We start from the raw sequence: 21,695 nt of genomic DNA, 5'->3' as shown, positions 1-21,695 counted from the left end.
TTTGCTAAATCTTGTTTATGACTTTATAAATATTTGTGTTAGCACAAGAGAGGAGTGGATGAGTAATAAGCCAGACAGGGCAACACTGCTTCCTTGCACATCAGCACTGGCATACTCTGCTCACAAATTAAGACCTGAGATGGCTACTTTGAAGAGTAGTTTCAGCTGAAGCCTATATGTTATTTAAAAATGGGTTTTTTGGCTGCAAAGGGAGATTAGGACTGTATTTAGGATACTTCTTTGAATGTTCAGGTTGAAAGTTCAACCACTGAAAACATTCTTTTCAAAAATAAAATGCTGAGTCAGCCCAATGCACCCTGCTAAAACAGTGAAAGCTACAAGTCTCAAGGACTTAAGCTGGAAGACTGTCAAGTCAAAGAAAAATAATGGCATTTATCATTGTTTAAATTGAAAGTAAGAAACAATCTCCTCAATACAAATTCTCGAGTTAAAAACGCACTTAGCTTGCATAGCTGATGTTCTGCCAGTTTCTTTCTAAGCAATCCCTTGGTTACTTCAGAAAAACCACCCCAAGGTATTTTCTGTGGGACAAGCCTTGCATCCCCTAGGTTTTGGGATTCAAGAAAGTGTCAGGGCTACGTGTGTTTATATTATAAAATATCATTCAGCTGCCATCTACTTCCTTTTTTTTTTTCACAAAACCTAAAATCCCTAAAAGAGAAAAGCATGAATGAAGAACAGAACAACACTGTACCAAAACAGAGACACTTGTTTCTAAAGCACTTTTTTAATTATACAATACTAGCAGATAACGATACAGCTGTGATGAACAAAACTAGTATTTCTAATTATGCAAGGATCAGAGAGCTGCACACTGCAAGCATAAGTTTCAGATATTAAAAAAGTAATACTGCACAGATCTACTGAGAACTCTGCATACCAACAGATATCCAAGGTAGAGAAGCTCTGGAACTTCAAGGCAGTGGTGTGCCTGAATTCCAGGTAAAGACACCCTCAAATTATTAAGGTGTTACGATGAGTGGCCACCTGAATAACATGTAAACTCACACAAGTAACATCACATGCAAGCATTTTCCCTTAAGTGACCCCAACACACCATAAGTACGCACCTGAGCATAATGCCACCTTCATAGAAAAAGAAGCAGAAAAACATTAACTAAGGAAGCTACATGCTATGGCAGAGAACCCTAGGTGACCTACTGAAATGATGCCTTCTTTACTGCTATATTTAAGCCTCCTTGATCATAAGCTGCCAACATATTTGGGTTTTTCTGTGTTGTTTTTTTTTTCTTTGTTTTTAAATGTGTGCAGAATAAATAGCACCAGTCAGTGCTGAGTTGAGCACAACAGCCCTCTTCATGACCTCTGCAAAAGCCATTAAAAGTATTCTTAGAAAAAGTTACAGAGCTCTCCTTTAGCAGGACAAAATTCCCTTCTACTTTTAAGAACACTAACAAAGCATATTCTTTTCTATCAGATTCTAAAATACAAATAAGTCTCAAATTGTTGTAAAACAATCTAATGGTTGTTTGTCATGTCAGGGCTTTCCATAACACATTACAGAAAAGCAACTTTAATAGTTCTGCCTCAGTAAAGCAAAAGAAAAAGGAAGCACAGCCGAAAAGGAAGGATGGGTCAGTCTCATACCACATATCCTTTACTAGCACAGTAGAAACCAGGCAGATCCATTTTCAAACCAGGCAGTATTACTTCTTATCACTTTACCCTACAATTTTCAAGACCTCCACAGCTTGCCTAATGCCTCTCCCTCCTCACAGTACCTTTCCCAACCTCCTTACAGCCCTCTCCATGCACCCAGCTACTTCCCATGTTACCTTGCCATTTTACCCAGCAGAAGACCACACTAGCTAATACTAACAAGCTGTCTGACACCTCAAAAGCTGTTAAAAACAAAGCTCTACTCGTTAATCTCTGGTGATATATCTACAGCAGTGACTACGTCAGAAGAACTGTATTGATACTCATGCTGTTTACATGACTTATTAAGGAAAGCTGCCCTCCTTTCAAATTTGAGTGAAATGAATGAAAAGTTCAAATGCCTCTACAGCCCTAACATCTGAGAAGGGTGACAAGCTGAGGCTGTGAACTCTTTGGATCTGCAACTGAAAAAGTCAGTGTTATCCTGAAAACTAAACAGAGCCAACATGCACTTCAAAAAGAATTTATCACTATCAATTGCTCAATTCATAAGTTTGGCATTGGTGTCACAAGAAGTCCATACACCTGGGCTTTATGGACAGTGTCTGTCTTTTTCATTCATTGATAACATTAACAGGGAAAAGCATCCCATAGTAGCAACATCATATGCACATGCAACAGACAACAAGAACGCTCAGCAAAAAATCTACAACTACAGAGCTGTTCTTTGCAGCGGCATAAATGACTTGACAGGCTTAAAGAATATGAACCATGTTAGCTGTAATTTATAGTATTCTGATATAAACAGATAACCAGTAAATTGGCCCACTGTGCCACCGCAGTACTGAAGAGATAAAGTTTCAGGCTAGGGGGAGAAAAGCACTGGAGCAGCCTGGTGCCCTGTCCAGCTGTAGCCATGCTCTGTTGTCAGGCAGAAAGGTGGTCTGGGATGGGCAGCTCCGATAGCACCCACACATCTACAGAATGACCTTCACAATGATTCAAGTCCCAGTTCACATTCTTTAATGCCAGAAATTTAACAGGTAAACTCTGGTGCCACTGGCAACCTTAGATCAGTTTCTGCATAAAGCCTGTTTTCATAAAACAGAAGTGTATCAAAAAGCAACTGTGCCACAAAACCTGCAGAGCATTTGGCAAGCTAGGAGTTAAGCCCCTGCCTAGGCCTACCCCCAGCTGCTGTCAGCAGTCAAATGTGTCAGGAGGAACTCTGCCCTGACAGAGCTAATTGGCAGCAAGCACCTGGCTCCCCAGGCGGGCAGGAGTAGGTAAAAGAATACAAACCCTGCAAAGGAGAAGCAGCTGGAAGGCTGCCAGGAGGTCTAGCCTGTTTCTAACTTCCACTGTGATCCATGGGCAACTTCATCGTGGACTACAGGTGGCCCGAGAAGCAGAAAACTTCTCTGCAGCTTTCTCACTGCCAGGGGCAGGTGCCTTGCAGCTGGGTGCAGGTGAGCTCTGTCACAGAGCACGCAGGCTCACACTGCAACACCAGCACCCATAGGAACCAGCATTTCAGTGAGTCTGAAACCACAGGTATTACTGGAACAAAGCCACCCCAACAGCTGTGGAGAGCCCTGCTCAGTTTTTAAATCAAGCACTCTGCATAAACAGTTGTGCCATTGCTTTAGCTGATCATGATGTTAAACAATACAAATACACAGGTCCATCAGCAATCTTTAGAAGGAAAAAACTCAATGTAATGAGATTACAAGATACTAATGTTAGAATTATTGCTCTAACAACAAGAAAAATGTTTCTTAGTTGATAGCACAGCAAGGAATTAAACAATTTGCAACACTTGCCCTTCTTCTGTATTCTGCACCTTTACACAAAGGCAACATTTGAGTTTGCACTCAGAAATAAGTAACTCTTGATGCTGCCAAAACCATAAGACCATCACTTATGCATCAGAGGCTGAATAATCACTGATAAGAAATGCCAAGTCTCTTTCCTCTCTAGAGTATCTATTACCTCAATCCATTACATCTGAGGCATTAACTAAAGTTTTATCATTATGTTGCTGTGTTATCTTTCAGGACCTGGATCTCATTTCACAATAAAATACAAAAGAGGTGATGATGTTTGTCAAAGTGTGGCTGTACCTTTCTTCTTGGCCTTACATAATGCAATCAGCTACATCAAAACCATCTGAATGAAATGTCTGTTCTGGCAAAAAAGCATTGGCATACTTAACAGAGTAAGCTCCTATAGGGTGAAAGTTCTGTAAGAGAAGACTAATAAGACTTACCCTATTTTGCCCTGAATCGGATTCATAAAAGCAGAGATTCAGTTGCATGAATGGCTTAAGAGAAAGCATTTAATGCAGAAAGAGCTAGCAGCACTACATCAAACTGAGCAAACCTAAATCAAACTATGACTCCCAGATAATGAACTTGACAAGAGCATTTCCAAGAAGAAAAAAAAAAGCAACACAAACCCTCAACCAACAAGAAACAAACCACAAAGAGGGCAACTGATGCTATTCTACCATATCAGCTTGAAATGATAAACTACCCTCTGTGCAAAAGAAACAGAAGAGTACAGGCCTTTCTTGGCTGTTTCTCATTCACAGTTTAGATACAGCCAGGACATCCCAAGGGTCACTGTCCATAGCAACTCACCTAGCATCATTTCACTGCTATTAAAATGGAGATGCCGGCTTCTCACCCATGCCTTTGTATCTGTGCTAATATTCACATGACCTCTGTTTTTACTACCTACCATAAAGGTACTCAATTTTCAACTGAAATTATCTCGCTAGATAGAAACAGAATGTTTCTTGGGAAAAGAAACCAGAAGATGCAAGAGATAGTGAGGCCAAGAGAAACTTCAGGCTCTCAAACCAAGAGCAGAAAGAAGAACCAGCTCTTCCAGCAGCAGTGAGCTATTAATACTGCTTTAGCCATTTCTGTGAAACCTTATCCCTCACTGCTAAATCAAATTCTTACCTTAGGAAACATGTTTTATTGAATGAAAGTCACGATTTTGGAGTAAAAACATGAAAGGAAGCCCTAGGACTAAGGCTTACCTATAAAAATACATTTTAGAAGATCCAATAGTCATGCAACTGTTAATAGGAAAAGCTGGCAACATTAAAATACAGCAACTACTCCTGTTTGTTTCAAACAGGCAATATAACTGTTACTTAAAACACCAAACAACCTGCAGAAGAATTTTCAATAAAAAGGTGTCATGGTTACATCAAAACCTGCTCAATAAATGACTTCAGGGAGCTATCCTTAAGTGTCTGTGATAAAAAATAATTTGATTCTTAGCTTAGAGGATACAAGTCTCTTCACTTTATCATTCAGGAGAGATGTGGCACTTTCTACATTTAGCTATTGTCACAGCAAAAGTATGCAGAGTGATCACCAGAATGAGAACAGCAGAACTGTCACTCCTCGTTACTGGCTGGAAGTTTCTTGGAAAACCTCTGATTAGCCGCAGCTTCAGCACACCTCCCAAGCCATTAAAGCTGAGAGGTCTGAATAAATCAAAGCTCTTTGAGAATTTCACACTGATACCCAACTCTTCTGCTGTGGATCAGCCAAAGAGTCTACAAGTCAGGTGGAGGGAAGGAGGGAAAAAAACCATGAAAACAGTATCCAGTGTTCGAACTATACATATGATTGGAAACTTCTGATACCACCACTGTTGGTGGCACACAGGCATACAGAACCAGCCTGTAGGTAACTTGAAATCAACCATGATTTGAAAAAATGAACATTTATCTTCCTAAGAATTTTGCTAACTGGCCAGAGCGGAACACCCTCCAGAAAAACCTACCTGCTCTCTCCTCTACTGAAGAAACGTCAAAAAGAAACTCTTGCCCAATTTGGTACTGCCCTCCTGTGAAGAGGCAGTGTGCTCTGCCTCTGGCCCAGAGGAAAGAAGGACAGCAGTAATGTTCATGGAAGGTTTTCAGACAACTGTAAGTGTCTACATAACAGATGAGGATTTTGCTTGAAAAACAAAGGGCTACTTTATGCTATATGGTATCAACAAGTAATGGCATTTTGCCCCAAACTGTGAACTACCCACCTTAAAAGCAGCAGAGGAATTCAGCCTGCTCAATGAGCTTCAGATCTTCTTTCCAATAAGAGTGGTATTACTAAAAAAAAAAATAATAAAAAAAAGATGAAACCATGGCTGTAAGGAGTAAGTGGGGGGCTGATGGGAGAAGAGGAGGAGGAATGGGTCCTGTTTAATTCTGGAGCTGGCACATGCCATGTCCATCTCAAGATTTTCCTCCTTGCTCTGTGCCATCACCACATCCCCACCCCTCATATAACCTGGGGGGAGAACTCATTTCTTACAGTTCTAGCTCCCTGGCTCTGCACAACTAACTGCAGCCTAAAGATGCACTTGAGAGGAGAATCCTGCTGAGCACACAGACTGCAGACAGTCTCCACAGAATTCCATAAAGAAACATTGGCATGTCAAGATAGAAAACTTTCAAAAGGAGATTTGGCTCAGTTTTGGCAGATTTTCATGTAAAATTTAAACATTACATCTCTGCAGAGGTCATCCACTGACAAATTTTAAACACTGCTCTAGTTCAGAGGTGCACTACAATATTTCAAACAAAAGAATGCCATTAAAAAAAAAGGCACAATTCCTCCAGTTCTGTTTCTGGAAACAGATGAAGAATTACAGCTGAAAGTTTTAAACAAAGTTAAAGCCAAGGTAAAATAAAAAAAGCATAGAGTATTTCAGTCCAAAAGACTGCAGTTGAGCAGTTATAAACAACTGAATACAGCATCCCTTAAATTTCTAAGACTTCCTATCAGACACACTATAACCATAACTTCCTCAGAGACAATATAACCAATCTGAAAATCTAATGGCACTCATGTACAGTGACAGAGCCCATCCTATGAGCAGTGCAAAAGATGTCCACACAGAGAAGGTAAGTCTCCTCTTAGTCTGAAGATGAGAAACCTGCATTTCAACACTAAGCAAACACAAGGACAGAAGAGGTTTTTCTTCACTCTTCTGACCTTCCTCCCAGACATCCCACTTAACTTCAAACCATACGGAAATAACAGAAGAACAGCCATGGCCACTGACTCTTCACCTCAGTTACCACAGCTCTACTTCCACTAGGGACAATTTCAAGTGACATGAAGTACCACAGTATTAGAGAAGAGCATTACTTGCAGCCACCCTGGGATCACACAAGGCACCACCACCACTGGCTACTGCTGATATGCTGCATGCTTCAGCTCAGCATCAGACTCCACACCTTGATTTTCCACCCAGCTCCTCCTTTACAATGTGATGCAATCATTGCTGCTGCTCCTCACCAAGGAGGCTCACCTCCATCTTCCTGGTACAGACCCCCACACTATAGCCGAAGTGTACAAATACACGGTTTGTTCCTTTCTACCCAAGTCCTGCACATACAGGATAACTTGAAAATACTTTTGACTAGCAATTTTCTGCATGCATTTCTTCGACCTTTAGGGATGGCTCCTGTAAAGAGGCAGCATTTAATTACTTACACTGATGTCCTCATCCCAAAATTCAGGCACGAACCCCCTGAGAAACCGAAAGGGGAGTCCTTAAATAGCTTTTGGGAGAGATTCATCAGCTGTTACATACACCACAGCCTTCAGAATCATGCTAGAGGATATGAGCTTGGTGTGGGATCAAGGAGCCTTATTTTACCAGGTAAATCAGTTATTAATAACCTCTGAGAGATCATGCCAGAATTTCCCCAAACTTCTGATGCTGAAGTACAAGCTCTTCCCACTGAAGAGCTAAATACATAGTTCAACTCCAAAATCAATAACAAAAGTGACCATAGAATACATATGCAAGGCTAAATGAGTAGCTAATGAGGATCAGGAGCTTTGCAAATCCCTTAAGCAGAGGTAAACCCGAGTGGTGCTGCATTGGTAGGCCTACCTTGTGAAATGCTATAACAGTGAGGTACACAGTTACCATTCCTTTCCAGATCTGGCTTCCATTGCTGCACAAACCAAAACCAAGAATCTTTGCTGATATGGCTGTCTCTATAACACCACTGTAACTCCTGCTATAAGCAAGACATGGGGCTTCTGACAGCAAAGATCAAGGCTAGTGTCATTCAGCTACACGTGCAAAGAGTTTACCTTTCAGTCACTCCCTACATCAGCACTCAGGTGTTTTTAGGAAAAGTGCACACTGAACACTAGGAAAACTTATAGTGACTGATGGAACTGCAGAAATAAAAGATCCTTCAGAACAGAGGCATCTGCTATGTACTTTTGTACAGTATACAACAGCTGAAATGTGCCATCCCACCCCAGAGTAGGATGGTGCCTCTATAGTCCCTCTGAGATGCTGAGTCGTGCGCAGAAATTAATAAGGCCAAATATAAGAAATTCCATTAAGTTAGTGATCTATGATGTCAGCATATTCTTAAAGCAACAACTGTTAACTTACTGCCCTCTCCAAATTCAGAATAACCTGAAAGAAGACAGCATTCCGTGCCTTAGGGCTGACAGCCCAACACCACTGCTGGCAGGAAACTTAGCAGCTGTAAACTTCATATTAAGGTTTTAACATCTACTTGCTTCTAGAAGTTGTAGAACTTCCACAAAATTGCTATCGACTTCTGTTTGTTTTTTAACAAATGAGCTATATCCTAATACGTTTCTCACTAAATTAAAACAGTTTCACACTTCCTTGAGCGACAACTCACAGTAGATCTACAAATGAGCGAGGCAACAGCTTTGAAACCTTTCCTAGCACCTACTCCAATTTTTGACTTTGGCAGGAAAAAGGTTTTGACTCCAATTTTTGTTTCATTAATCCACAGCCACATTCTTCATCGAAGGACTGCTGGAAAAACTCAACTTGCTGGAAACAGTAACTATAATTACTGACCTTCATCAAGTTTGCCAAAATTAAATTGCAAAGCTCTAACTTCACAGTACAAAGAAAAGCATGTCTGTGAGTAACAGAAACCGAGTCAACACTTGTGAGATCTCAGAAAATGAGACAGGAACAGTGAATTTACAGGAATAAATTGAAAACGTTCCCTGACCACAAGTAAACTCCTACATTTGTACTGCATGACAAAAAGGGCCGAACTACTTTGTTGTACACCACTGCTGAACCAAACACTTGTCCTGTAGAGCATAACATTCAAAACGTGGAATATATTTTTATGAAATCTGACAGACATGACCAAATTGTAAACCATAGCTGTACATCTCACCTCCTTACAAAACGCTCTCCTCTCTCCACATTTTTCAGATGCACTTCACTTGCTGATATCTGGGATTCTGGGGGGGGAGAGAATTCTCTCAGTGCTCCTGTATTTCTTGGGGAAACCAAATGTCACTGCAGATGTGCCATTAACAAACCTGCACGTGAAATTATACATGCCTCAGTCAATTATGAAACTGGCAAATCTGGATTCTTTCCACTTATTACAGGCTTTAAAGCAAACACAGGAATGACACAGTCCTGAAACTATGCATAGATACACTGTTGGTATGCCACTTTTCTAGCATTGAGATGATGAGCTTATCCTGATACAAAATTGATTCACATTTGACTAAAGTTCAAAATATTTTAGAATTAATTCAAGGGCTGTGTGGATCTTCCACAGCCTTTGTTTCTATTGCCAGCCAGGAAAAATAAGGCAATTATATGCATAACTGAAATAAAATGTGATTTCATAACATGACAATTTTTGAGTCTACAAGCAAAAACTTACAGGACTAGGACCAAGAGTCATTTATTTCTTACAAGCCATTTACAAAATATATATAACAGCAAATCTTCAGCAAACCTGTTGTCAACTATGACACCCAGCAAGAATGTATTTTCTCCCCAAGTCTCTGCCAATCATATTATTGAAGCAGGGCTGTGAAGTGACACTGGAGCTCACTACCACTGAAGACTTTCAAATATCAGTTAAATGTGGATCATGTCAAAAAGATCTTTTTTCCCCTATTCTTACAATCCCAATCAAAACCAGTTGCAAAAAAAGAAAAAAAACTAAACAAGTTTAATCAAGAAAAAGACAGTTTTGCCTGAATTAGCTACACTTTTATAGCCTACAGTAGAACAAAGGGATTTCCAAAACTCCTTGCCATACTAAATCCAAACCTTAATCTAAATACAAGACAACTTTCTTAGACAAATGATTCCACTGGTAGGAACCTCAAGGCCCCTAAGGCTCTCACTTACTCAGCTCAGCTATCAAACAGTCAATATCTGTCCTATCAAACTAGTGATAGCAAAACAAAACATGTGTCCAGTGCACTGGTCATCAGTCACCTGCATAACCAACTCTGAGCAACTCTGAGTGCAATTACTTGAGTGTTTTGAATTTTAGTCACATTCTGACTGAAAGACTAAAAATCCATTAACAGACGCTTCACTCCCAAAGGAATCTGAGAGAACAAAACAATCTCATATACACCTAAGACTGACAGCCCTGCTGACAAAAACACTGAAATCTTCTACAGATGCTCCAGAGCCCAAGAAGTCTGAAGAAAAAACTGCATCATCTGCACATGAGAACTGCCACTGGTCAAGGCACACTCACGAGGCAAAGCGGTTTTCTCACTTCTTACTGTACAACTATGTCAGCATTTCATAATACACAAACCCAGATTCACTCGTTAGTTTCAATTAAGGGAAGCAGTAGATCAGGCCAAGCTGAAAGTCTTCATATTTGTCCATACAAGTTTTGCTAGAATACAATTCAATGGACATAAAAATGCCTCTAGGATCACTAAGACATGAAAAGAAACCAACAATCCCAATGGTGTAACACAAGATGGCTTCAAAAAAAAAAAAGATAACGATGGCAGCTTTGAGTCAAGACAGAATTTCGTTTGCAGCCAAACTAAGACATAAGGCACTGATGTGTCAGTAAATACTAACAGTCAGACCTGTCAGGCTGATACTTGGTGCCCAACACAGGATACAAGAACAGAAGAAATATTTATCATCACATCCCCAACATCTTTCTCCAGCGATGGATCAGGGCCTTTCAAACCCAGAAGCATTACCTCTGCACTATTAGGAGGCAGTTTTTCACACAGAGGGTGGTGACACTCTGGAACAGGTTGCCCAAGGAGGTTGTGGATGCCCCATCCCTGCAGGCATTCAAGGCCAGGCTGGATGTGGCTCTGGGCAGTCTGGTCTGGTGGTTGGCGACCTGCACATAGCAGGGGGGTTGAAACTAGATGGTCATTGTGGTCCTTTTCAACCCAGGCCCTTCTATGATTCTGTAATTATTAGATTAAAATTTCTCTTAATATAATCTCAGTCTAAGTTATAGGTGCAGGATAAATTACGTACAATAAGAACCAGAGGTCCTGTTAAATACCTTGCCTCCATAAATACAACATTCAGACTCTAAGAAGGATAGCTCTGAGGAACCCCAGCAGATAAACCACTTAAACACTTTTAATGATAGAGCTGGTCTTATACCTTAGTTTAAAATCCATTCTATAACCACACGAAACCAAATTCTGACAATCATTATTAATAGCAAGTCAAGGCCTTGATAAATGAAAATAAAGCAAAAAATCTAAGCAGCTCATGCTTTGCCAAAGCTTTAAAGAACATTAAACAGAAGAAATGGTAGAAATTACTGGTGAGAATGTGCAGAATACCCAGAGAGATGGCAGCAGAGCATTGCTGGCTGGATGCAAGACTTTATTTTTTGTTCTTACATCCCTGGTGCAGCCAGATGAGAGCACAATTGCAGCAGCCTGAAGGGGCAACAACCCCAGCACCTCTCTGCATGCTCTCCCTGCTCCCAGGTCAGCTCCAGCACCCTGAGCTGCCCAGCCTGTTGGCACAGCTCCACAAACCACTGAAGGAGAACATCAATGCCTCTCTTCTGCTCAAGCCAACATCTCAGCCATCTGCTTTAAATGCTGCTGAAGCACACCAAGTGAATTGATGGAATCAAAAAAAATAGAGTAGGACACAAGTGAACAGAAATGGCGTGGGTTGGAAGGGACCTTAAGGAGCATCAAGCTCCAACCCTCTGCCGCAGGCAGGGCCACCAACCTCCATATCTAATTCTAGACCAGGCTGCCCAGGGCAAATTTTAAATGAGAAATGCACCTTGATAGAATTGCACTTTTAATACTACTTGTACATCTAAAGTAATTACACCTCACACCAATTTTAAAATGCTATCTGTGCATTTATTTGAATTCTACTTCCTATTCAAGTGAAGCTTTTAACACAAGTTTAAGAAGAAGCATGTAATTCTGCAACAGAAAAGTGAAAATTAATGACCTGAAAAAACAAAGCATCAACTAAGCAGCGTATTCATCACACAATGCTTTCACACCACTCTGCAACCTAAACTTCACTCACTTTATCCATATGCTGTTTCAGAGGAATAAGAGACCTCTTGCTGCACGACTGAGATGACTAAAATACTGCTGTCTCCACAGAGGCCAGTCAGATGCAAAAGCTCTCCAGAAACAAAGTTCTGTACTAGGGTACTTTTTCCATAAGCGAGTCAGTCAGTAAATCAAACTGTCTCCCAGGCCTTGCAGCAAAACCCAAATCCTACAGGAGGCAGGCAGAGCATACAGTTAAAAATAAAGGCAGATAGAACCCAACACACCAAAAGTTAGAGACGCCTTGGTGAGGCAGGACTGGTGTGCAAGCTCTGCTCAAGAAGTAGGGTGCTTGCAAGTCTGCCCCAGTCAGCATTTTCATCCTCATAGCCAAGTTTCACAACGAAGGTTTTGTCAAAATAGTTTAAGCAATCTCTATGACCTACATTTCTGCTGTTGAAGGACAAGCATTTTAAGAGAGAACCCTGATCAGTTTTTGTTGTAGTCTTGATCAAGCCCAATTCATTCAACTGCAATCCTTGAGTTTCCATTACTTTAAGGGAATCATGTAAAAGTTGCCAAGTGCCAGGCCTCTGTATCCCAGAATTAGAACCCTTAGTCCTACAACTAACATAGAGGTCTCAAGTAATGATGCCCAAATGGTTTTACCTGTGTGCCACACCGGTTTCTGAGTTACTACCAGAATACACTCTGCTAGAAAGATATTTTATATTGCTTCTAAGTTACTTAAGTTGGTAACAATCTTTCGAGTTCCATTTCTGTAGGTATACTCCAAACAAATTTCAAAGTGCTTCCCAACACTGGACAAATTTCCTCCCCTCAGAAATCACTGCTTGCAATAGCAAGTATTGCACTACAACCATTTTCTAAGAATGTTTCATGCATCTTCAGCAGAGAATCTTTATACAAAAACCTGGAGCTAACCAAGAAGCCTTACGGAGTACAACAAAACCCACCTTCTCATTTGCTGCACCAAGAAAAGCAGATTCCTGTGCTGTTTGATCCTTCAGCAACTACTGCAGAGACCCAAACATTCACCTGAAAGGATCTGTTTGAGCACTTCAGCTGATAGCTCAGTATGTAATATGCTCAATTAATACCACGATAACCAGGAGCATACCTTAATACAGCTACATGGGGACAATAAAACATTTCTGGAGGCTGCTTTTCTGGGCAGCCTCCATCTCTCCTTCCTTCTCATCCCAACCTTTCAAAGATAGGCTTCAGACTGTGCAATGTTCCCTCTGAAGAATTCAAGCACAGGTAAAAGCACAGGTGAGGAAGAACAGGCTCCCATGTTATCCAGGAGATCAGGACCAGCTGCAGATCCAGAAGAGGTTTCTGACTACAAATCTCTTCAACAAAATCCAGCTATGGCCCATGAGCAGCTGAAGCGGTAAAATTACTCTTTCTTTCTTCCAGATAATTCTTCAAAGGGTTTTCTACCATACAAACTAGTGCAGACTATGCATAACCACACTGAGTTTTAGCCAACCTCTCTCACAGCCAAAAATATCATCCACCACCACTGCACACATTTTCTCACTGAGATTTTCAGAAGGTCTGCATAATCTTATAACCATGAAGTTAGTGAGCCATTACATATTTCCTGAAACTAAGCTGCACATTAGATGATTCACCAATTAGTGTATTCATGAAGCTTTAAAAAGCAATCAAAATTTCATTTTTGTTGAAAAATTTAAGAAGGATGTCCAGCTGTATGCACGGGGAGAGCATGTGGGCTTTTCTCCTGAACTAACAGCTACGTTAGCTGGTGAAAAATATTCAGTGTGTCAGAGTTAATTTATAGAGCTGACAAAGTATAAGGGCTCCAGAAGGTATAGCATACATTTACTAAACTTTAAATACAATTTTTAAGCTAGATATAGCTCAAAGATTAAAATAAGCGGCCTAACAACTGAACCACTGAAATGCATATCATTTCATGGCACTTTTTATTTAATGGAGCATGTGTGTTTCAAAGTAACAGACAGGTTACCATCGCAGCAGAAGAGCTGATAATCCTTCTGATCCCATCAATGGAAACATTTTTCTGAAGGAGACAGGCACCTCTGGAAGTCAGCAGACACCTCAGCACGGCTCAGCCACGACCAAGCAGAGGGGAGGCACAGCACATTGCTCAACATGACCAAGCACCCAGGCCTTAATGAAGCCTCCAGGCATAAATACCACAACATAAATACTAAGTGTTAATTTCCCCTTAAGGTTGAAGAAACTACCAAGCATAGCTCTTGGGGAGGCAAGTCAAATACCTATCTACTTTGACAGCGCTCAAGAATTATTTAGCTATCTAGCTTGTCCTAGGAGCCAGTATTTCAGGATTCATGGTGAAACCTTTACATCAGAGTTCTTTCTTTGACTCTACAAAGCCAGACGTGCACACTTTAGCAAAGAAAAATATATCCTTCTTAGATTTTATGGTTTTTCCACTATTCATAACAGTAAATGAAACTACTTTAAACCCTAAAAATTGTATACCTACTGAATGGAGGATGCATGGAGTCATCTGTATCCTGTGAGGAATCCACTAAAACCAAGCTGTTCAGCAGCATGCTATCACAGCACAAGCTAGTTTACAGCAATCATCACTACCCTCTGATGAGCCTAAAATACATCTCTTGCTTAACTTTAAGCATGAAAAATGAGCCCAGAAAAATTCACATCACACTATCTTGGAATATTAGTCCACTATGGAAACATGAATTGCCACATCAAATTGAACAAACAGTCACTTTTCTAGAACCTTGTCATGGAGTGACAGGTTTCATATGTTTCAAAGAACACGTTAAAAAAAAAAATTCTGTTAGAACACAGTTATTTCTAATCTCTTCCATCTGCTCTGCCTTAGATGTACCTGCCATCAATACAAGAGTAATAGAAGGGAAACTCTAGCTATTCCTCCAAAGACTACACCAGCCATTTTTCCATTGCTCTCATACATACAAAGTCACGTCAAGTTTCTGCATGCTGCCAGCTGTCTGCATTCACTGCTTCGTTGTACCGCTAATGCAATTCTGAAACAAGGGTAGATACGAGACATTTAGGCAAACTGGAAAATCAAAGCACATTTCAGCAGCTCAGTCCATCGGGTCTCAAACTCGCTTTTTCATTCCTGTAGCTTCTTTCAGACTGACAGGGAACCCAACCTAAAAGTATGCTTAATTCACTCTGCCATAGTTATTGATGTACAGATACAAAAAGAATCAAATCTGCTCTTATACAACCTCCATTGCTAAGGCTACTGGTTTGATATCAAATCCATTCAAACGTCCTAGTTTGCAGATTAATAAGTGAGTGAATTAGCAGATGTTAACTTGGAAACCTGCCTCCTTTCAATAGTTCACCACAGCTACCTATCTCCTCTCAGTATCTCACGATTACAACCTCAAATGTCTGACGGGGCTATGCCAAGGCTGAGGGCAGCATAACAACTTCAGTAGGAAGCCTTTAACAGCACAAACCTGCACAATGCAAGATAACATGACTTAGTCCCAAGATTCCTACAGATATAAGACATTTTAACTAAGAAATAGCCTTAACATCATCTGTGTGCACTGTGACCCATAAAAGACCTGAACTCAGAAGAAGGTATGAGACCTGAGTGAACAGGTTAAATGGCATTTAGGGCTATGATGTACTGCATGGTCATTACCTGGTGACACAACCCTAATTTCCCTTCCAGAAGTGGACTTAGGAAAGGACATTCCATCCTCCCCAATAACGCGTTGGACTCAAGGCTTCTGGCACACAAATTAGAGTCTGAGTTGCACAAATACATTCTGTGGGGAGGAATGGGACTAAAAAGACCTTTATAAGAGTAATCCTGGGAGTAACATTCCTGAATTGAAGTTAACCAGGTTTACATGAAAGGATGTTAGGAATTGCATCCCCATTCTGTAATTCTGTAATAAAAAAAAAAAAAGAGTCAAAGCATTTCTAGGAAGGCACGTTAAGGAACTGGTTCTGTACAGAAATTCACACTAAAGGTACCGGCCACTGACCAGCCTCCTGGTGCTGGGCCCCAGCTCACACAACAGCAACAAGGAATAAAAGCACCCTGAAATGCAGCTGTTTGCCTCTAAGAGAATTCTACGTTTAAGAAATAAAAACACAGAGCATGTTATGATTAAAAGCTCAATAAAACAGAACACTGAAACATATCTGAAGCATTTCAAGTGTTCTCATAGGCATGATGACGTCAGTGGCAGCCTTCTTTCTGCACAACATTCTAAGTCTATGAAAGACCTGTCAGGGCTTTCATGCTCACCCTGATATCCAGTGCACACGTTCAAAGCACCTCTCACCTGAGGGAGACAGATCACTTTGAGATCCAGCCCTCTGTGCACATTTACAGCATGTTTCTTTTTAAAGCGAGTTACACAAACACAACCCTTTGGAGTACTTTCCATTCATATAACCACCCTGCAAATAGTTCGCTTGGGCTACGTTTACCCTAAAAACATTTTCTTGTTGCAGGAGCATGCCACAGCAACAAGGAACTTCTGAAGTTGTCACAGACTACGTGGAAAAAGCCACATCTTTACCAAAGCAAGCAATGTCACCACCAACAAAGGAGTGAACTTGAGTGGAAAAGCACTGGGCTTCTCACCACAGGGCTGGCACAGCACCATCAGGAGCCATACCCCACACGACAGCAGTACAGGACCCCATATGCTGGTTAGATGCTGCGTACAGACTTACTAAGAAATTACAGCTTGCAATCACGGGCACATCGCGTAAAAGCTTTTGAAACAGAGGGGGGGGGGGGAAGAGAAGCACTCTGTAGACAGTCGGGAGATGTCAGTGCAACCACACCGCATGCCGTGCTCCCAGGAACACACGCCGGCACGGCCCCCGGGACCAGATTCAGAGCAAGTCCCGAGTTGCGAAGTTAGCAAGGGCAGAAATCACGCCATTTACCGCCTCAAGCCCCCAAAACCGCTCGCAATTCGGACTTCGCGCAGACGCCCCAAGTTTCGCCCACCTCTCTTCGCGCGGAAGCAGCCCGCTGCCCCACGCACACACACAAGGGTTAACGCGCCGGCTGCGCGCCCCGAGGCGGCTCTGCGGGGCTGCTCCCACGCGCGGCTCCGTCCCGGGCGGCCGCCGATCGCCCCCCGCCCCCTCAGGCCGCGCCGGGCCCGCGGCGCGCCCGCCCCCACCTGCCGCGGCCCCTCACCTGCACCGCCGCCGCCGCCCGAGGCGGGCCCGCCGCGACCCCGCCGCCTCCAGCCGCGGCGCTCCCGCCTCTCGGGGACGGCCGGGCCCGAGGGAGCTGCCCGCACCCGGGGCGGCCTCCCGCTGCCCGCCGCGTCCCGGCCGGCCGAGCCCCGCGGCGGCGCCGCTCGCCCGCCCGCCCCTATGCCTTCTCCCGGCCGCCCCGGGCGCTGGCCGCTCCCCGCCTCCCTCGCGGAGCCGCGGCCTCAGCGGGGAGCGGCCGCCTCCCGCCGCCGGGGGGCGAACGGCGCGGTTCCCGGCCGCCGAGCACCGGCCGGAGGCACCTACCGCCGCGGCGCGGACGGCGACGCCTCAGCGCCGTCCCGGCGGCCCCAACGGCCGCAGCATCCTCCGCCGCCTGCCGCTCGGCGAGCACCGCGCTACCGCCGGAGCCCCCTTCCCGGCCCCCCTCCGCCGAATGGAAAATAGTTCTCCGGGCCCCGGAGCGGAGAGAGCGGGAGCGACACCTCAGTAGCCAATGAGAAGCAGCCCGGTTCTCCGCAGAGCCAATGGCAGCGGCAGGCCGGCCGAGGAGGAGCGTCGCGCAGCCAATGGGGACGCAGCTCTCGGACTGACCCGCTAGGATGGGTTCGACGAGCCTCCATTGACGACCATCTTGGAGTCGGGCGCGGTGCCCAATCTGGGAAGGGGCTCGTCAGCGGCCATTTTGGCTTCGGGCGCGGGGCGGGGCGGTGTGACGCGGCGCGGCGGCGCGGCGGGGCGGAAGCGGTGGCTGCGGGCAGTGGCCGTCCGTGGTGCGCCTGGCCGAGGCGTTGGCAAACGCCGACAAGTGCGGTTGCTGCGGGCCGGTGGAAAGGGTCCTTTCTGCTCCTCGCAGGCTCTGGTGGCCGTACTGGAGCTGGGGGTAAAGCAGACTGAGCCAGAGCTGAGCCCACCTCAGCCGTCCTGTGATTCTGTAGCGGTACCTCCGGGACACCTGAGAGCTTTTGCTCCAGAAGCATCAAGTCACAATTTGTACTTTCTGCAGTTATCCCGTACTGACGCTACTTGTACAGCGCTTGCATAAATCAGTCTAACTTCAACTGTCAGACTCTGTCGGTTTTAATGACTTCTGTGGCAAACACTCATTTTTAATTTTACTGTGCAGTAAATATTTTCATGCTGGATACTTACTGACTTCTCAGAAATATAAAGTTTTATTAACTGCAGACCTTAAAACCCCAGATTTGCTGTCTCACTTCTTATTCACAGAGCAAGTCCTCCTGATGTTTCTGTTTTCGTCAGGATTCAGGTACAGCTTCTGCTAGAAAAACAGCAGTTATGCTACGGTTTCAGCTAGAAAAATAACAGTTAATCCCACACCCACAAAGATGCTACTTGCCTGTAACCAGAGCCTCATCAAAAATACCATGAACACTTCAATATCATTAAATATATTCAACATGTAGTGCATGTGTAAAGTTTCACATTCTCAGATAGAAGTAATAAAGCTGAGAAAAATCTTGAACCTACTCATAAAATAGAATAACAACTTCAGAGAGACTGTCAGACCAATACTTTAGAAATCATTACTGCCATTCTACAGATGTTCCATTTAACCTAAAGGAACTCCATTTAATGTAAACCCCATCCACACAGACCTCATTAGTTTAATGAGGGAAGTTAAGGCCTGCAATCCTTTACTGCTTTTTCTTAAAATCCAACATCCCTCAGCTCTATGCAAATTGCTTGTCCAAATAACTTCCTTCCCACTTCCTTCCTTCCTTTCATTTCCACAGGCAGGAGATCTTTCTGCTTTTTTTTCTACCTGGATTAACACCTTCGTGGAAACACTGAAGTAAAAAAAAAAAAAAAAAAAAGGCAAACAACATAACTAAGCACAGAGATGAAATATAAAACTCCATGTGACTGCAATGAGCTGATGCAGAGCTAGCAGAATAGACAGTATTAACTGACTACCTCTTTTCAGCTCTAGTCAATAAATTCTCTTACTATTTGTGAGCCTGAGTATGGCATTCTTGGGGGTGTGCTAATTTCTTTCATGATATCCTATTTAACCAAGAAATCAGAATGGTTCATTACTCGAATTTACTTAGGCGCTAGTCATTCAGAAAAGTCATGAAGCCAGAGTTGTATGTTAGAAGACAACATTTGGGAATGAGTGTCATTGCTTCCACAGAAGTTTCTTAAAGTTGTTAGGAGTTTCTTTGACTGTGCTTTTAAAATAAACTCTTTTGACAAAGTAAATATATTGGTGTTGGGGTTTTTTGTTTGTTTGTTTGGTTGGTTGGTTTCCTTAAATCTGGCTCTGTAAACATATATGTTGTCCAGAGGCTACAGAGTTACAGGACAGGGAACTGGGAATCCCTGACTTCCAGCAAAACTGAAGAGAAATCATTCGTGTTGCATTGCCAGTACAGCAGACAAGGGATATACACAATGTGTTTTTGTACATGATAACATTTGGGTAATTAGTAGAATTCCTTATTAGTTGCACCTAAATCCCCTCAGGACTCAAGGGAAATATCAGCTCTGGGATATAGAAAAGAATTGTCTGATCCATGGGGATTTTCAGAAATGTTCAGCTGCCTCCACATGCTCACCAAGACAATCTGGATTTTATCACTTCAAGTACAGAGCTGAATTAGCAAAGCAAAAGTCCTGCCATCATGCAGAAGGGGAAGGGGAAGGGGAGAGATGGGAAGGGGAAAAAAAGAACAAAGAAAAAGATAGAGAAAAATAAAGGAAAAAAGAAAAAGAGAAAGAGAGAAAGGGAGAAAGGGAAGGGAAAGAGAAAGGGGTAGGGGTAGGGTAAGGAAAAGGGAAAGGGAAAGGGAAAGGGAGAGGGAAAGGGAGAGGGAAAGGGAAAGGGAAAGGGAAAGAGAAAGGGAAAAGGAAAGGGAAGGGGAAAGGGAAAGGGAAGGGGATAGGGAAAGAAAAAGCCACAGTTTGTCTTTAATAGGTAAGAAAGTGCAAGACTGGCATAATGATTTCAAATTTTTTCTGTTTATTCATCATGGTCAGATGCAGCTGCTCATTAAATAGCAGAAGAGGATAGGTATGCAACTGTTACCATACTGTGTGATTTGTCTAAAGTGCTTGCACCATGCAGTACAGTACAAATAGGATAGTTATAGGTTGCTTAGCATCTCAAATAAATCCACTGTTTAAGGAGGGAGTTGGACCAGATAACCTCTCAAGGACTCTTTTAATGTTGATGCACACAAAAATTTAATTACAGCTTTACAAAGTTGTCAGTAGAAGTGTAACTGGAATGGTATGAAGCGCATGGGATACAGGCTGGACTTTACTTGCCTTCACTGCCAACCTACAGACATAAGAAGTCTTTCTCAGCCTTTGAGGTCTGTGCATAGATAAGAAGGAAGTTAGCAGGCTATCATACTTCTCCTTCCAAATCAAAAATTAAAAAATATTTAGTCAGAGGAAATTTGTGCAATGGCCTAGATAGTCTGATTGCAGAGCATCCACATGGGAAAGCGCTCCTCCTTCCTTGCAGGTTTGTTGGCTTTGTTTTTGCTGAAAGCTTGTTGGTTCTTTTTCCCTTACTTGGTGTAAGAGAATGTGTTATCTCTCTACCAGCTTTATTCCTTCATCTATACTTTGAAAGCACATTGGAACAGGCTTTGTTCTGCTGTCAGAGGACAGTGAACTCCCGCACTGAGAAAATTATTACCCTGAGTGAATTTCAGAGCAGAATGTCGCAGTCTCCTTTCCACAGGACTCTGCCCCATTTTTTTTTCCCATGGTCTGCATTACTGCTCCACCTTGGCTTCTGACAAGTAAGTGCAGTGATTTGGCAGTCTAGGATCAACAGACTTCTTCATTTAATTAAAAAACCTTTCTGATTTGCTGCTCAGGCAAAGAACTAGTAAGTAAGTGGAGAGAAATAATTCACTGCTTTGTTCTTTTTACCATATGTTTCATTTTGGGAATCTGATGGTGGGATGAGGGAAATGGAAGAAAATTGTGTGCTACTTACTGTAAAATAGAAAATTTTCTAATCATAAGTTTTGGTTATTTATATTAGAACTTCCAAGAGACCTGCACTATCCATAGGAATGCAAGTTTATTAAGCTCTTGTTTAAAAAAAAAATCTTTAACACTAAACCCTAACTGATAAAAACTGCAGATATAAATTAGATTTAGGTGGGCCTACATGTGTTTCAGAATTTAGACAGAGAATAAAAGATCAGATTTTAAGAAGATACGTATGTATTTCAATGAATTGTTGGTATCTGTGCACAGCCTTGGAAAGTGTTTATCACTGACAGATTTCTGTTGTGATTACCTTAACTTCTCTTGTGATTTCTGATTTAACCACACAGACATTTCACAAAAAAAATCCATTCTGTTGCTGCACGTCCATTATGTGCAGTAGATCTTTATTCTATCTGACAGTTTGTCCATCAAATTATCGCATTGTCTCATTCACAGTGTTCAAACACAAAGATTTCCTTGCAATTACTCTCCATTCAGTGA

At 42.5% G+C, this 21,695-nt stretch overlaps 1 protein-coding gene across 13 annotated transcripts in view; it reads right to left on the bottom strand.

The window, feature by feature from the left end:
• SOCS5 (suppressor of cytokine signaling 5) overlaps positions 1–17,682 on the bottom strand; it is a 63,601-nt gene extending 45,919 nt beyond the window's left edge. For 7 of the 13 annotated variants that reach the window (XR_016464064.1, XR_016464060.1, XR_016464062.1 and 4 more), the window contains exons 1-2: positions 17,523–17,682; positions 5,704–5,773 (exon numbers count right to left, since the gene is read on the bottom strand). The gene's annotated coding sequence lies outside the window, so the exon portion shown is untranslated. Of the gene's footprint in view, positions 1–5,703; positions 5,774–8,869; positions 9,018–17,196; positions 17,324–17,522 lie in introns of those variants that run through there. The other 6 variants (XR_016464068.1, XR_016464069.1, XR_016464070.1 and 3 more) reach the window with 4 other exon arrangements.
• Between the last annotated feature and the right edge of the window lie 4,013 nt (positions 17,683–21,695).

Source organism: Phasianus colchicus, chromosome 2 (assembly GCF_987193195.1).
Source record: "Phasianus colchicus chromosome 2, bPhaCol1.hap1.1, whole genome shotgun sequence".
NCBI classification, from domain to species: domain Eukaryota; kingdom Metazoa; phylum Chordata; class Aves; order Galliformes; family Phasianidae; genus Phasianus; species Phasianus colchicus.
This window is presented reverse-complemented; position numbering and strand designations above follow the sequence as displayed.